The following is a 17352-nucleotide window of genomic DNA, read 5'->3' as shown; positions in this document are numbered from 1 at the left end:
ATGCCTAGTACTTTTAACAGTATCCTAACTCCTGGTTCTGCGCACCTGATAGTAACCCTGAAGTTTTCTAGGCAAGATTTTCTGAAGTGGTTTGCCATTGCCTTCTTCCTATGGCTGTGACAAAGTGACTGGCCCAAGTTGGGTTTTGTGTCTACGATGGTACTTGAACTCACAGTCTTTCAGTTCCTAGCCCCGTGCCTTAACCACCTCACCAGACTGGCTTTCTTTGCATGGATTATACAGCTACATATTGCCAGTCATGGTGTGTAACAAAAATCTGATAATTAATTTTCAAGAATATTGGAACAAGCCTTATTCTAAATTAGACCATTTGGTTTAACAAGAATTCTGTGTCACATTAGATTTGGGGTTTCCCCGATTTTAGGTAGAGCATTTGGCAGCTCTACTGGGAGAAAAGAATAGAGAAAGAGACTTTCTTTTTTTCCTCAATATTAAAATGTGGAATTACTGAGATTCAGTAATTACAATGCAAAGTTCAATTAGAGAATACCCCTGCAACAAATGTACAGATGGCTACCAGTTGTTTTAAAAGGAGATTAGGCAAATTCATGGGCAAATGGGTGATCAGTGGCTACTAATCTTAATAGCTGTTTACAACCTCTAAAAAATCAAAGGTACAAGTAATCCTAGACCACAATTGAGCCCAAAATGTGTGTTGTTCAGCGAGAAAATTGTTAAATGAGTTTTGCTCCATTTTACAACCTTTCTTACCACAGTTATTAAGTCAATCACTGCAGTTGTTAAGTTAGTAACACGGTTGTTAAATGAATCTGGCTTCCCCATTCTCTTTATTTGTCAGAAGGTCACAAAAGGGATCACATGACCCCGGGACCTTGCAACCGTTATAAATATGAACCAATTGTCAAGCATCTGTCTGTAGATCATGTGACCCTGGGAAGCTGCAATGGACATAAGTGAAAAATGGTCACTGTTGTATATCGAGAACTACCCATAATGTGTTTTAAATGCCAGTTGTTAGGGAGCAACTGTAGAAGATGCCAGTCATCATTATGGCCTCCTTGCTACTGTCAGAGTCCAACAGAGACAGAGAGGGAGAGTACCCTGTTTCTCCAAATATAAGCACATGCGCTAAAATAAGCACTCCCTGAAAATACTGCAACACAGCAGCAGCCACGAGGTGACCATGCTTGTTTGTTTGTTTGTTTCTTGTTTTATTGGATTTATATGCCGCCCTTCTCCCAAAGGACTCAGGGCGGCGTACAACATTAAAAAACACATATCACAAAAGTTAAAAGGAAATTAGATAAGTATCCCAAAAAACCAAACCCAATTAATATGACAATAACATTAAAAAAAATTAGATAAGATTAACAGGCCAGGCCGGCTTGCTGGAAAAGCCAACTTTTTAGGGCACGTCGGAAGGACTGGAGGTGGGGGATTATGCGAAGCTCCAGGGGCAGCTCATTCCAGAGGGAAGGTGCTCCCACAGAGAAGGCTCTCCCCCTGGGGGTCGCCAGCCGACACTGTCTGGCCGACGGCACCCTGAGGAGGCCAACTCTGTGGGATCGTACTGGACGGTGGGAGGCTACTGGCGGCAGTAGGTGGTCTCGCAGGTACCCTGGGCCTATGCTTGGTTCCTCTTGCACCTCAAAAATAATAAGACCTTCCCGAAAATAACGCCAAGTGCTTATTTTGGGGGTCAAAAGAAAATAAGACCTTGTCTTATTTTTGAGGGACCATGGAATGTTTATATTTTAGATTCCAGGAAACAGTAGTACTATCAGACAGTCATATTTCAAAAGGTTTATATTCTCTTCCAGTGATATCTTGTAAGAAGATGAGACTCAGTTTTCCTCCCACTTCTAAGCTTCATAGTTGATAATGAATATTTGTTTACATTCTCGGTATTCCTATGGTCTCGGTCAGATAAGCTTTGATCAAAAATGATTAATGGAAGAATTGACTTTGGGGAGAGAAAGAAAAGATCCAGACATAGAATAGCACTGAGAGCTCTTGGAGATGAGAGCTTTTTCTGTGTTACGTTTCCAATCAGCTATTCCAGTCACACAGGAAGTCAAGAATGGCAGAAAAGCATATGGCCCTAAGGAACAGCTTTTATAATGGGAGAAACAGTAAGTAGAAAAAGTGGAAACAGAAAAAAAAAGTTATTTTTCTTCCTCCCGCTATTTCACTGTGCACTGTTTTGCACAGTGTTTCTCCCTCCCTCCCCCCCTCTCTCTCTCTCTTTTTGTTATGATGTTTTCTTTACTTAAATGGAACTTGGTTACATTATTGGCTTTTAAAAAAGAATCTATCTATCTAACTTTAATAAGTTTCACCAATGAGGTGCCAATAGGAAAATGGTTTCTTTGTCTAATTAGGATTATTTTATTTATTTATATTTCATATTTCTTAATCAACCATCTCCCTCGGATTATTATGTGCCGTTGTTTGTACCCGCACATATCACTGGAATCTTGAGAACACGTTATGAGTGACCCCATAAAATGGCCTCCAAATAATTATGACCCGTCTCGGTTTTCCACTCTGAAGCTTCCTAAGGTGGGAAAAAAATAGGGGGGGGGAGAGAGGGGTTTGGGAAGATTCCCTCAATAGGTCTTCTGTAGGGATTGAACTGAAATGACCGAAACCAGGAGTGTCAAAGTTGCAGTATCACGGTAGTGTCACGTGCCGTATCGGGACTTTTCCCCCCTTCGCTAAACTGGGCGTAAGGCGTGGCCAGCGCGTGACACATCCAGCCTGTGAGCCGGGAGTTTGAGAACCCTGCTCTAGACCATGGGTGAAATGATTCTTCAATGAAGAGCAGGACTTTGGAAGAAGGGCATTGAAATTACATGAGAGATTTTATAAGCAAAGAGTTGCTAAGAGGAGTCCATACAAAGTTGATTAAGGAGATGATTAGAGGACTGATACCACAAATGGCAGAAGACATGAGACTGTTTTGCTACTGGAAAGATACAGGTTGATAGATGGAAGAGTATAATTTAAAACTAGTTAAACTTAGTGAAACGTAGTGACAATAGATATAGTTAAATAAATAATTGATAATGATAATAATGTATACAATGTGTAGTGTCATGATAAGCAATAATGGGATATGAATATTGAATGGTACCCATTAAAGGAAGATTAGAAATTATTTTGGATTATATATAAAGGTTAATAAAAAAGAATTAAGTTAGATATAGTTAAATTTTGAATATTAGAGGGAAAATGTTATGATATAGGATATAGTTAAATAAAGGAGGGATAATGATAACGTATATATAGGTATGGGTACAACATAAGGAATTTGGATGTAAATTGTAAACAATGATTTGGAGAGAAGGATTAGAAAATGTTGTTATTAAATATTATGGATGTTTAGCTAGAATAGGACATAAATATTCAGTGTTATCGGAGGATTCTAGAAATAGTAAATGAAATGCCAGTATGTGGTTATGTAATAAATCTTGGTATATTTTATGATGAAGGATGTTTAAACAATTATAGTCAAATGAAAATGGAGGTATGATGATGGTAACATGTATAAACATCTGAGTTAAAATACTTGAGTTAATATGAATTATGTTTGTTGACTGTGGAAGAGATGCACAAAAGCCTTTTTGTAACCAACTGATACACTTTCTACAGTATGTAAAGAAGGATGTGTTGTGTGTGTTTTGAGAATTAAAAATTAAAAAAAAACTTTAAAAAAAATGAAGAGCAGGACTTAAAAAAAACAATCTTAAGAAAAGTATATATAAAACTAATTCTCAGTCGTCAGAGCTGAATGCAAATTGGTAAAAAATAAATGAAAGTTGATTTTCATTCAATTTTTTTTTTAAAAAATTGTGTGATTAATGAACAGATTCTTATTGATGTCTCCCTAACAAAAATGCCAATGTACTCTAACATAAAAAGTGCAGCTATGAAGAGAGGTTAGTCATCCTGTTGGAACATGCTCCAGGTATGGTGGCCCTTAAAACCATTTCAACAACTTCCACTAGTATAAAATGAATTGTGATGTAGTTGATCTGCCCGGTAGCACTATTCTTGTGATCCTTTTACATCACTTTAGCCTTTGTACATATAAAGCCACTCATTTCCCTAAAGAGAGATCTTTTGGGTAAGCCATTTATTATACAGGAGTAGGATGGCACAGTGGTTAAAGGACACAGAGCTTGTCAGCTGGAAAGATGGTAGCTGGGCTTCAGGACCTGAGCACTGCACAAAGGGATGAACTCCCGTTACTTGCCCCAGCTCCTACCATCTAGCAGTTCAAAAGCATGCAAATGCGAGTAGATAAATAGGTACCACTTTAGTCGATAATAGCGTCCGTGAGTCTTTCGGCCACATGACTACGGAAATGTTTTCTGACAACGCTGAGAAGCAAATCTCCATTTTTAATGGTGGTTTTAATTTTTTTTTATTTCTATGTCCTATATACAATGTTTGAGCTATGGTAATCTATTTATCCGTGAGTGTGTTTTGGGTTGGAGTGTGATATACTGTAGGTTAATGACCTTATAAAATTGTACATGTGTGCATGAATGTGCTACCTATTCTTTGTGTGTGTGTGTGTGTGTGTGTGTCTCCATCTCTCTCTCTCTCTCTCTCTCTCTCTCTCTTTCTCTCTCTCTCCATCTCTCTCTCCCTCTCTGCCTCTCTCTCCCTTTCTCTCTCTGTCCCCCTCTCTCTCTTTCTCTCTCCCTCTCTCTCCCTCTCTCTCTCTCTCCCTCCCTCCCCCCCCTCTCTCTCTCCCTGCCTCCTTCCCTCCCTCTTCTTTAATTCTGCAGAATTCTGAGTTCTGCAAACTCAGCCTACATTTGGTTCAAACTTCACTCATCAGCAGATTTGTCTTCTTCCATTTCTGGCTACATTCCCCAGTTGTCTTCTCTACCCTGGGTTTCAGCTTTTAGCAGCAGTAATTACCCAGTTAACTCACTCAGTCAACTAAATCAAACAAACAAGCAACCCTTGATCAATTACTGAAGTTAGTCCAATTAATCAGATAAGCGATTTTTTAAAAAGTCATTTTAAATAGCAGTGTTTACAAAGCTGAGAAGTAATGAGCACCATGATAAAAAAAACCTGTTCTTTATTCCCTTCACTGGGAGTGCCTGACTGGATTGAACAAAGCTTCCATAATGCAGCTGTACAGATAAAAAAAAAGCTAAGGAAGGTGATGAAATGTGTATACTATTGAAGGGTGGGCTTCAAAAATGTTAGCAAGGGGTTCTCTGCCTGGTTGCTGGGTGGGTGTGGCCCTGGTGGGCGTGGCCTAGTTGGCCTCCTGCACCACAGCAGGGGAAATTTTTGCCCTCTCCGGGCTCCGGAGGCTTTCCTCAAACCTCTGAGAGGGTGAAAATGGCTTCCCCAGGCTCTGGAAGCCCTCTGCAGGCCAGAAATGAGCCTGTTTCCAGCCTTCCAGAACTTCCAGTAGACCTGTTTTTTGCCCTCCCCAAGCCTCCACGTGCGCCCTGAACTTACCTGCATCCAAAGGGGGTCACTTTGGGACTCCTGGGAGGGGCAGGGTGGGGTGGGATGGGCAGGACCAGCCAGGAGGGGGATTTGGAAGTTCTCCGAACTGCATAGAATCTTAAGTAGAGTGTCAACTGGGTGAACCCACAGGATGTACATTAGAGTTGAAATAATGCCAGCGTTCCAAATATCATGCAGAATTAAATCATTGTCCAAGGCAAAGTTATCCTTAAAACTCCAAATTAATAAGACAGACATGTTGGCATTATGCTGTGAAATTTCAACTCTAATGTACATCCTGTGGGTTCACCCAGTTGAAAGTTCATTATCTATCCCCACACCCCATAATTCATCACATGGTCCAATCTTCATCTTCCACACTGGCATGTACACCCCTCTGCTTCCGGCCAGGTGTCGAGGTGCGGAGACAAAAGACGACCTTGAGCTTCTAAGAAGAACCATAACAATACATTCCACAATCCTACTCCTTTCTATTCCCCCCCTCCCAACTACTACACTAATGAAACACATAGGAAATTATAAGAAAATGTGGCAGGCCAAAGATCCTAAAAGGAACATAACTACAGGCCTGACATAGAGATTCTCCTGAACTCCTGCGAACCCCCAGCAGCCCACCCCTGATACTATACCAATATTCTAAATATTAATATTTGATTAATATGTCAAAGATGATGGAGACATCTTCATGTGATACCCATCGAATTATACAGCCCTGTTCTCATATACAGCACGATGACCATTAGTAACCATGAAATCTATCAGGATTTCCTGAATATTTGGTGCCTTGAGATTTTCACCCTGCCTGACCATCAATACACCCCAATTACTTAGAGATTCATCTTTTATTAAGCAGATTATTGACGTTGCATAGCTGATTCTTCCTATTAAACATCATCTCTGCATCCAAGGCAATTTATTATCCAGACATGCGATATTTACACATCTTTGAATACTAAGATCCCCAAATGCCTTCCAAAATTAAACTTGATGTATGTCCTGTTGGAATTTTAGAGTTTGCTCCACATCTAGGAAAAAGAAGTACACAAAGATAGACACTTTGAAATGCCAATGCAATGAAGCAAGATGCACATAGTGATATCAGGTGCAAGAAGCACTGGATGGGAAATCATCAAAGAAAGAACCAAACTAGAAATAAGGAAACACTTCCTGATGGTTGGAACAATTAATCAGTGAAATGGCTTTGTCTTCAGAAGTACGGGTGCTCCATCAGTGGATTTTTTTTTAAAAGAAGAGATTGGATAACTATTTCTCTGAAATGGATCTCCTGCTTGAGTAGGGGGTTGGATTAGAAGACCTCCAGAATAACAACCCTGTTATTCTAAAGATGTAAAATAGGTAAGCAAAATACTGTATCTTTCGGAGTATAAGACACACCTTTTTCCCTCAAAAAAGAGGCTGAAAATCTGGGTGCAACACTGAATACAGAATTTTTGGCCTCTGGAAACCCCACCCCCTTCACAAAAATGGCTGTGCATAGCCTTTAGGAGGCTTCCAGAGTGCTCCTGGGGACTGGAGAGGGCAGAAATGAGTGAAAAACAGTCTGTTTCCCCCCCAGCCCCGAGGAGTACTCTATAAGCCTCCTAAAGGCTGTGCATGCCCCCCTTTTTTGACAAAAAACGGGCCCGTTTTTGGGAGGTCTGCAGAGTGCAAAAACTTTTTTTAAAAATTTGCCTCTTCAAAATCTTGGTGCATCTTATACTCCGGTGCATCTTATACTCCAAAAAATGCAGGTAATCAAGCAGTTGGATAGCCTTCTCTAAGAAGTGACAAGCTTGAGAAAAGCTATGCTGCCCATCCTTATGTTCAGCCTCTCAGAGCTATAGAGGCATTTGCAGAGATAGCACGAGAAATGTTATGGTGAAATGTTTATGCCCATTTTCCCTGTTGGGGGATATTTATTCCTTTAAAATAAGACAGTAGTGGTAGAAATGGGGGGAAAATATGTCTCGAGTTAGCCATCCCTGCCTAAAGAAACAGAATAAAGCTGGATTCTTTCAGTTGGGAAAAACAAAAATGAGTAAGGAGCACAAACGAGATGGCTAGAGAATAAAACAATTCTAGGTTCCTTCTTCACAGAGGACACTCGTACATATCAAGGAGTAAATAGCCTGCAGTCTTTATTTATTTATTTAATATTTTTATGCTTCTGCATCCCCCCCAAAAGAGGGGAATTTGGAGAGCCTAACATAAACCAATAGAAAACGTGTGTGTGTGTGTGTGTTTGTGAGTGTGTGTGAGTGTGTGTGTGTGTGTGTGTGTGTGTGTGAATGGTTTCTTATGAATGATCTCTTTCACCACCAGTGCAGGTTCTTACTGCATAACATTTTTCTGAAGACGTAGATGCAATTTGAATTTAAAATAAATATCCGACAAGTTGATTTTGATATTTCAGGTAGACTAGGCAAACTTTGTACAAAATTATCCTGTCACCACTACAAACATTAGTCTACATTTGTCTGCCACCAAACCTTAGGAGCAGAAAAGATTTTATCAAATTTCCTGACAGGTTTAGACCTTGCCTGGAGTTCTCTGCACACTGGACTCGTGAATACATTTGGGATGCCCTGCTGAACATGAGAATTTTGAAGCTGACACTGTTTAGTCACATCAGGAAAAAAAAATATGTAAGTTACTTTGTGTAAGCAGGAAAAGGAGACTCCTGTTGAATGAGTATGATGTATGTAGAGTTTTCTAGGAAAAAGATATGAATACAATACAATACAATACAATAGCAGAGTTGGATGGGACCTTGGAGGTCTTCTAGTCCAACCCCCTGCCTAGGCAGAAACCCTATACCATTTCAGACAAATGGCTATCCAACATCTTCTTAAAGACTTCCAGTGTTGGGGCATTCACAACTTCTGGAGGCAAGTTGTTCGACTGATTAATTGTTCTAACTGTCAGGAAGTTTCTCCTTAGTTCTAAGTTGCTTCTGTCCTTGATTAGTTTCCACCCTTTGCTTCTGAATAGCTTGACTCCCTCTTCTTTGTGGCAACCCCTGAGATATTGGAACACTGCTATCATGTCTTCCCTAGTCCTCCTTTTCATTAAACTAGACATACCCATATGGAATATTTACTTTTTAGCATACCCTTGGTTCTGTGAGGAAGATAGCTTTTAGAAATGGATAGGGAAATTCATAGAGATGTCAAACAGTGGCTAAATCTGTGAGGTTGCTGGAAATAACATTCATGATTGGAGACAGTATATTTTTGAATGTCAGATATTTGAAGCAAAACAGGAAAGGATTTTAGCTTTGTAGGGAGAATTTCTAAAGAATCTAGTTGTGAAGGATGGCACGGTCCACTGGGGCTCTTTTATTGATAACCTGAAAGTTCTTGTTGGGTCTTTGGTGCTCTCTGAACTTGGTGGTTTTCTTGCAGATGTTTCACTACCCAACTAGGTAACTTTATCAGTACTAGAAGAGAGTGGGGTTTGCTCTTATTTCTGTATACTTGTGGCTCACCTTGTCAGAGTTGGCACGAGTGTTATTGGTGTTCTAATCCTTCATTAGCCTGTTGTTTACTGTTAGCTTGTTTGTGATGGTAATTCCTTGATTTGGGTGTTGCTTACTTCTCGATTGTTGGTCAAATGTTAATCTTGGAGTTAATCTCTGCTCATGTTGATGTTGATTTCTGGTGCTGAGGTGTTTTTGGTCATATTGTTTCCTTTTGGTCTTTCTTGTGGTCACTTGAGGGGCATGTAGAAGTTGTTTTATCTCTATGTGCCTGAAAAGTTTTTTTCCCCTTTCTTTTCTTTGCTAGATTATTTCAAATCAATTTTTAAATTAGGTTTAATTATGCTTAGAAGAGACTCTTTGCCATCCATGGAATTTAAGGTGAATGCTGAATTGAAATCCTGATGGTTTCAATGAGTCTACTCTTAAGTAGAACTTCAACCCAGGATATATAGAATTTAAAGTAAAGAAAACACAACATACATGGATTGGTAATTGGTGAGATAGGCAGCTGTATAAACCAACCAAACAAATTAATTGCACACATGGATTAAAATATGCTTCTGCTGTTATCTCTAGCCAGCATCTTAAAAAGCCCCACTGGAAATATAAATCTAGCCAATGTAGAAGCTGCCAGTTAGTCAGCTTTCAGTTTTCTCCAGCAGCTTACTGTATCTCCATCATCAATGAGTTTAGAGAGGCAGTTGGGAAAAAAATTGGCACTTTACAGATTGTTCCTTTATTTCCATCTTACTATTCATCACCATCAATATTTTCTAGAGCTGCTATATTCCATATCCCACTTCGATATTTAGAAGTCTCCAGTCACAATTCCAATCCCTTTCAGTGCTTCGATTTTGCCTTCATATACACAGTATATGAAGAATGTATTTTGCAATTCTATCTATCTATCATCTATCTATCTATCTATCTATCTATCATCTTTCTTTTTCTTTCTTTCTTTCTTTCTTTCTTTCTTTCTATCTATCATCTATCCATCCATCCATACCTACCTACCTACCTACCAACCAACCTATCCATCCATATCTGTCTGTCTGTCTGTCTGTCTGCCTACCTACCTACCTACCTACCTACCTACCTACCCACCCACCCACCCACCCACCCACCCACCCATATCTATCTATCTATCTATCTATCTATCTATCTATCTATCTATCTATCTATCTATCTATCTATCTATCTATCATCTATCTATCTATCTATCTATCTATCTATCTATCTATCTATCTATCCATCTCCATCTATCTATCTATCTATCTATCTATCATCTATCTATCATCTATCTATCTATCATCTATCTATCATCTATCTATCTATCATCTATCTATCTATCTATCTATCTATCTATCTATCTATCTATCTATCTATCATCTATCTATCTATCTATCTATCTATCTATCATCTATCTATTTATCTATCAACTATCTATCCATCCATCCATCCCTACCTACTTTCATCCATCCATCCATATATATCCATCCATCCATCCATATCTATCTATCTATCTATCTATCTATCTATCTATCTATCTATCTATCATCTAGCTAGCTATCATCTACCATCTATCCATCCATCCATCCATCCATCCATCCATCCCTACCTACCTACCTATCTATCCATCCCTATCTATTATCTATCTATCATCTATCTATCTATCTATCATCTATCTATCTATCTATCTATCTATCTATCTATCTATCTATCTATCTATCTATCTATCTATCTATCATCATTATCTATCTATCTATCTATCTATCTATCTATCTATCTATCTATCTATCTATCATCTATATCTATCTATCTATCTATCTATCTATCTATCTATCTATCTATCATCTATCTATCATCTATCTATCTATCTATCTATCTATCTATCTATCATCTATCTATCTATCTTTCTATCTTTCTATCTATCTATCATCTTCTAAGAACAATTATCTTTGTGGATTCTCTTGAATCATACAATTCCTGATTGATCCTATCATTTCGTAGTGACCTAGGAGTTGAGAGAACCAAGGTAGGACACTGATGTAGGTGATGAGTGTCAGGATAGAAATAAAACTGCACTTGGATAAACCATTCAGTAAAGATTCACATGCCTGGAGCCCATAATTTCTGTAAAGAAGATTGTACTGAGCACAAAATTCCTTTTAGGAAAGAGAATATATATTGCAAGTAGAGACTTCTGCAGCCTCAGAGGCATTTGTCAAAATGAAGGAAGCAACACCAGCTCTTCCCTTCTCAGTCGCAACCTGCTTACAGGAGGAGTGGTATTTGCATTGTGACACACAATGCTGTTTCCATCCTTTGCTCCTTTTTGACCTCTGATGGATGTTTCTGGCTGCAACATTTGCTTATGGGGCCCGTTGTGCATTTTTATGTCTTCAGCAGTCTGAACTGGTACATTTTCCCCCTTGCTGGGCCATAGCACTGTAAAACATGCCGGAAGAATGGGGATCTGTGCTGAAATGTGTTGGAAACACATTTTTTTTTTAAAAAAAAAAGCACAACAAGAAGAAAAACCATGCTCTATCTATAAAATCAGTCTAGAAGCTTCTGATTTCAGCTAGGTCTATTCAAAGATTTAGTGACGATAAAGCAATAATGTATTTTTTTTTACATATTGACTAACAGGTTTTGATAACATCCTAGCTGTGCCAGTGATCTTAGATGGCTTGTGCACCTGGGTGGGCAGGTAAATATTTTGAGGGTGCCCGCTGACTGAAAATAAGCAGTGTAATTCCTGTGGTGTCCTTAGTGCTCTCTGAGCTTGGTTGTTCATTTGCAGATGTTTCATTACCCAAGTAGGTAACATCATCAATGCTGACAACAACATGGTGTTAACAACATCAGTGATGATGTGACCTAGTTGGGCAATGAAACATCTACAAGAGAACAACTAGCTCAGAGAGCACCAAGGATTCCACAGTTCAACCCCGAAGCCACATATATATTCTCCTCTGTTGGAATGTACTTACTGACTCTACCTCCACCATATGGATATTACCTAGGTACTAACATTTACTTAGTGATGATCAAGATTGATCTGGTCACGTTAGTATATCTGCCACTGAAAAGGGAGAGAAAGAATGTGAAATTTTCATAGGAGAAAATGTTAGATATGCTTCAGAATACAGAATAGTTGGGATAAAAGGTAAAGGTTCCCCTCGCACATATGTGTTAGTCGTTCCTGACTCTAGGGGGCGGTGCTCATCTCCGTTTCAAAGCCGAAGAGCCAGCGCTGTGCGAAGACGTCTCCGTGGTCATGTGGCCACTTGACTAAACGCCAAAGGCGCACGGAATACTGTTATCTTCCCACCAAGGGTGGTTCCTATTTTTCTACTTGCATTTTTTAATGTGCTTTCGAACTGCTAAGTTGGCAGAAGGTAAGTTGGGACAAGTAACGGGAGCTCACTCAATTATGCAGGGTTAGGGATTCGAAAAGCCGAACTACTGAGCTTTCTGATCGACAAGCTCAGCATCTTAGCTACTGAGCTACAGCATCCCTTGTGGGATAGGACCATTCAAATTGTAGGCCGGGGAAAAGTCATGGTCAATATCAAAGAAATGGGGAAGACAGGGTTCAGGTAGCTCTTGACATAAGACCACAATTGGGGCCTGAGTTGCAATAATACAATACAATAGCAGAGTTGGAAGGGACCTTGGAGGTCTTCTAGTCCAACCCCCTGCTTAGGCAGGAAACCCTATACCATTTCAGACAAATGGCTATCCAACATCTTCTTAAAGACTTCCAGTGTTGGGGCATTCACAACTTCTGGAGGCAAGCTGTTCCACTGATTAATTGTTCTAACTGTCAGGAAGTTTTTCCTCAGTTCTAAGTTGCTTCTCTCCTTGATTAGTTTCCACCCATTGCTTTTCCCTCAGGTGCCTTGGAAAATAGTTTGACTCCCTCTTCTTTGTGGCAACCCCTGAGATATTGGAACATTGCTATCATGTCTCCACTAGTCCTTCTTTCTATTAAACTAGACATACCCAGTTTCTGCAACCGTTCTTCATATGTTTTAGTCTCCACTCCCCTAATCATTTTTGTTGCCCTTCTCTGCACTCTTTCTAGAGTCTCCACATCTTTTCTACATCATGGTGACCAAAACTGAATGCAGTGTTCCAAGTGTGGCCTTACCAAGGCATTATAAAGTGGTATTAACACTTCACGTGATCTTGATTCTATCCCTCTGTTGATGCAGCCTAGAACTGTGTTGACTTTTTTGGCAGCTGCTGCATATTGCTGGCTCATATTTAAATGGTTGTCCACTAGGACTCCAAGATCCCTTTCACAATTACTACTGTTGAGCAAGGTACCACCTATACTGTAGCTGTGCATTTTGTTTTTGTTGCCTAAATGTAGAATCTTACTCTTTTCACCATTGAATTTCATTTTGTTAGATAGTGCCCAATGTTCAAGTTTGTCAAGATCCTTCTGTATCTTAAGCCTATCTTAAGCCTATCTTCTAGACTGTTGGCTATTCCTGCCAGCTTGGTGTCATCTGCAAATTTGATGAGTTCCCCATTTATTCCCTCATCCAAATCATTGATGAAGATGTTGAAGAGTTTCCATTGCTAAGCAAGGCATTTGTTAAGTGAGTCACACAGTGATTTTATGGTTTGTTTGTTTTTGCCCTGGTTGTTAAATGATTTACACAGTGAACCCTAATCCAGCTCCATCCCCCATTAACTTTGCTTGTTGGAAGCTGGCAAGGAAGGTTGCACATGGCGTGCACATTATGCCAAGATCATTATAAAGACTTGCCAAATGCCTGAATTTTGATCATGTGACCAGAGGGACCCTGCAACAGTTGAAGGGTGTGAGAATCAATTGTAAGTCTCTTTTGTTTTCAACACCCTTCAAAAACAGGCACCAAATGAAAGTTATAAATTGAGGATTATGGATATTCAGATGCTGATCTAGTACAAGTCCTTGCCTTGCAACTGTAAAATGGGATTTGTTTGACCTGCAGATCAGTAGAAATTAGAAGAGGATATTTGTAGTGCAGAGTTGAACCTTGGGGATCCTTAGCTCGAGTAGCAAAGGAGGCCATTTAAAATCCTCACAACTTTATGTGGGATGGCCACCAGGATTTATTCTTGCATCTAGAGATAGAGCTAATTAAGAAGGCAGAATAGGCTCCTTACAGTAAATGCTCTAAACAGATGAGTTGCCTTGAAAGGCGAAGAAAAGCGAAGGGAGGGGAGAGAGACGGAGGAACGAGAGCTCATGCTATCCCCCTCTTGGCCACTAGGGGTACCTTTGTACCATTTTTTCATCTAAGCAGCAATTTGGAGTTGAAAAACTGTAATAGAGGGAAAGCAGCGTTTCTCGGTATTCTTTTCCTCTCACACCCCCCCCCCCCGCTATTTTTTTTTAGCGAGCACTATGCATCCAGGAGAGAGAGAGGGAGAGACAAGGAGAAAGAGAGAGCGAGATTAAACTCCCCATACCCAGAGAGAGAGAGAGAAAATTCTTCTGACGCGGTGCGTGGTGCGAAATCACCTCCCTGGACCTCAAGCGGAGGGACTTCCATTTAGAGGGCAATTTCAGACCGAGGCAATAGATATTGGATTTAGTCGGATTATCCCGGGTTGCAAAAACAAAAAAAAACAAGAAGAAGAAGTCGCGTTTGGTGGTTTCCTAGGGTCCTCGCCTGATGGTGGATTTTAAATGGAGGTGGCGGCGGCGGCGGCAGCAGCAGCGTGGCTCAGGAGCTCCGTGCCGATGAATTCCGGATGGGATAGTGGGGTTTCCCCCCCTCTTTTTTTAAATTTCGCCGTCTTGGGAAGAGGACCGAGAAGAGGGGGGAAGAGAAATGATATGAATCGCGGAGATTTGGAAGCGTCCAGGGGGATGGTTTAAGCGCTGCATCTCTGGCTTAAAAAGGTGGCTACCGCTTGGAATCCGATGAATTTACGCTTTTTAAGCGATGGACTTGCGTTAAAAAGGAGAGAGAGAAAAGGGCAGCCTTTGTGAATTGGTAAATACTTTCTCTCGTTTCTCTCTCTCTTTCTCTCTCTCCCCCTTTCCCTCCTTCCTCCCTCTTTTCTCAATTAACCCAAAGGCTTTCTCTCTCCCCCCCTCCCCTCCTCCTTGTTTTTGTTGTGGGGTTGCTGGTTTTTGTTTTTCTTCCTTTATCAAGCGAAAATGCATCTGCTTCGACAAATTCCTTGTGTGTCCAATCACACTTGGCCCATAAAGTATTCTATTCTATTCTGTTCTATTCTATTCTAGAGATGGGGGGATTTAAACCTGCGGTGCCAAGATCAGAAAGAAATATTTGCCGGTGAGAGAGAGATTGCTTCTTTTTTGCTTCTTTTCCAAAGAAAAGGGGAATTTATTTTTTGTCAGGAGGCCAAACCCCCCCCCCGGGGGGGGGAAGAAAAGGAAGATGCTTCAGGAGGGCGGCGAGGGGTTAGAAAAAGCTAGGCTGGCGCTGCCTTGTCTCTCGGCCGGGGGTGGTGGTGGCGGCGTCGGCGGGGCGAGGGGGCCGCCGAAGTAGTAGTTGCAGCCGACGGTGAGTCCCCGAGATTGGCCAAACCCCCCCCCCCCCAACCCTGGCCGGGACGCGTTTGCCTCGGCTTGAGGCCGGGGGTGGAGGAGGTGGGTGAGTGGGGAGAGCTCCCATCTTCCCCCCAACTTTGCGGAGTCGTAAGTCAAGCCGAACTACTTTTCTGCCAGCGCAGCGGTTCGAGGGGTGGGGGGGACGCATGAAAAAGCCTTGTGCGTGTGAAATCCACCCCCGGGCCGAGGGATGCGGGGCTGGCCGCCTTCTGACACTCTGCCGACTCGCGCTTGGGGGAAAAATCTTTGCAAGCGCCCGATCTCTTTGCAGGGGCAACCGGGGATGGGGTTGGCTTCGTTCGGAGGAGCGAGCCTAAACCTGCTCTGCCTCTCTTCCTCTTCCTCTCCCCCTCCTCCCTTTTCCTCAGCGTTGTTCCTTCTCTTTGGGTTGCGGCTGCAGCGAAACTTTGCGGCCAATAAGTCGGGGCTGCAGCAGCTGCTGCCTGCCTGTGCTGGGTCCGAGGGGGTCCAAGGCCCGCCCGTCCGCCCTTACATCGGACTGAGGCGTTGCAGCCTCTCGCTGGATCTGTTTGTCGTTGCGTTCGAGGTGGTGTTTGTAGGTGTGTGTGTGTGTGTGTGTGTGTCTTGCAAAGGCTTGGAGGGTGCGCGTGTGAAATCCATCTCGCTTGCACACAACACACACGGGCAGACAGCCGTGCACCCCTTGGCAACCGCGGGGCCTGGGTTGCACCGTGTCAGCAGCGGGCGGGGGTTGGAGCGACTGGCATTCTCCCCTCCAGGAGTGAGCCTGGCCCGTGAGTTGCAACTTGCTTCTTGCGACCCTGATGATGCCCGTGGTGGTGGTGGTATTATTATTATTATTATTATTATTATTATTATTATTATTATTATTATTATTATTATTATTATTATTATTATTATTATTATTATTATTATTATTATTATTATTATTATTATTATTATTATTATTTTATCATCATCATCATCATCTTTATTTGTTAGACGTGAAACTCGGTCAACTGAACATTCAAAAATGCATCACAAATACCATTGACTGGTGCTAATGGTTGATATGGGTTGCTGCCACATCCTAGGTATCAAACAAGTACTACTGGTACTACTATTATTATTAATACTGGTAGCAGTATTGGTATTAATTGACAGGGGACTCGATTTATCTAGCCCCGCCCCTTCACCTTCAACCCATCTTCGGGGAGCTTGGTCATCCCTGAAGCAGGAGGAAGGGCTAGAAAATGCACAGGGAAGCTTGCCAATCTTTTCAGAGTTCCATTCCATTCCCCTTTGCCATTCCAGGAGAGCCTGGGATGTGATTCTTGCATGCCTCCTCCAAGGGTGCTATTTGAAGGTTCAGAAAAAGAGGGAATAGGGAGAATGTGGGAAGGGGTGGGGTGGAAGAAGAGGGCCAGGGGGAAATGTTTGTGGGTTTTGGTTGGAAACGCATAGGGTGCCCAATTAGATGTGGGATGGATGTCAGTTTCGAAGAGAAAAGGGGACTACCAGAAATTGAATTCAGGACTTTGGGGTGGGGGTAGGATTGGAGCATGGTTGGTAGTCATCATAGGTTTCCTATGATGAAAGATGAGACACACCTAAGAGATTTGTCTACAAGTTGAAAAGGCTCCCATGATGACAGCTTTGAAATGTTCATAACTGAAAGATGATCAGAAAATTATGCGACTGGGAATAAGAATGCTTATTGTAGCTCTCTTCCAGCCTCCAATTTATGAAATCCGCCTCAAAGTTATAAGTTCAGAATTGCTCAATATGGGTTGCTGATCTGCAGGGATGTGGATTTCGGCTTTTCCATTTCGGA

The 17352-nt window shown here is 41.4% G+C and overlaps 1 protein-coding gene across 3 annotated transcripts in view; it reads left to right on the top strand.

Moving 5' to 3' along the window:
• NLGN1 (neuroligin 1) overlaps positions 1-17352 on the top strand; it is an 835713-nt gene that overhangs the window by 169829 nt on the left and 648532 nt on the right. For 2 of the 3 annotated variants that reach the window (XM_081953455.1, XM_081953453.1), the window contains exon 1: positions 14505-14973. The exons of the other annotated variant lie outside the window; for it this stretch is intronic. The gene's annotated coding sequence lies outside the window, so the exon portion shown is untranslated. Of the gene's footprint in view, positions 1-14504; positions 14974-17352 lie in introns of those variants that run through there. 3 annotated transcript variants of the gene reach the window in all.

The sequence above is a fragment of the Natrix helvetica genome, assembly GCF_964273705.1.
Source record: "Natrix helvetica genome assembly, chromosome: 5".
NCBI classification, from domain to species: Eukaryota; Metazoa; Chordata; class Lepidosauria; order Squamata; family Natricidae; genus Natrix; species Natrix helvetica.
Note: the sequence above shows the minus strand (reverse complement) of the source record. Positions and strands in the feature narration are given on the sequence as shown.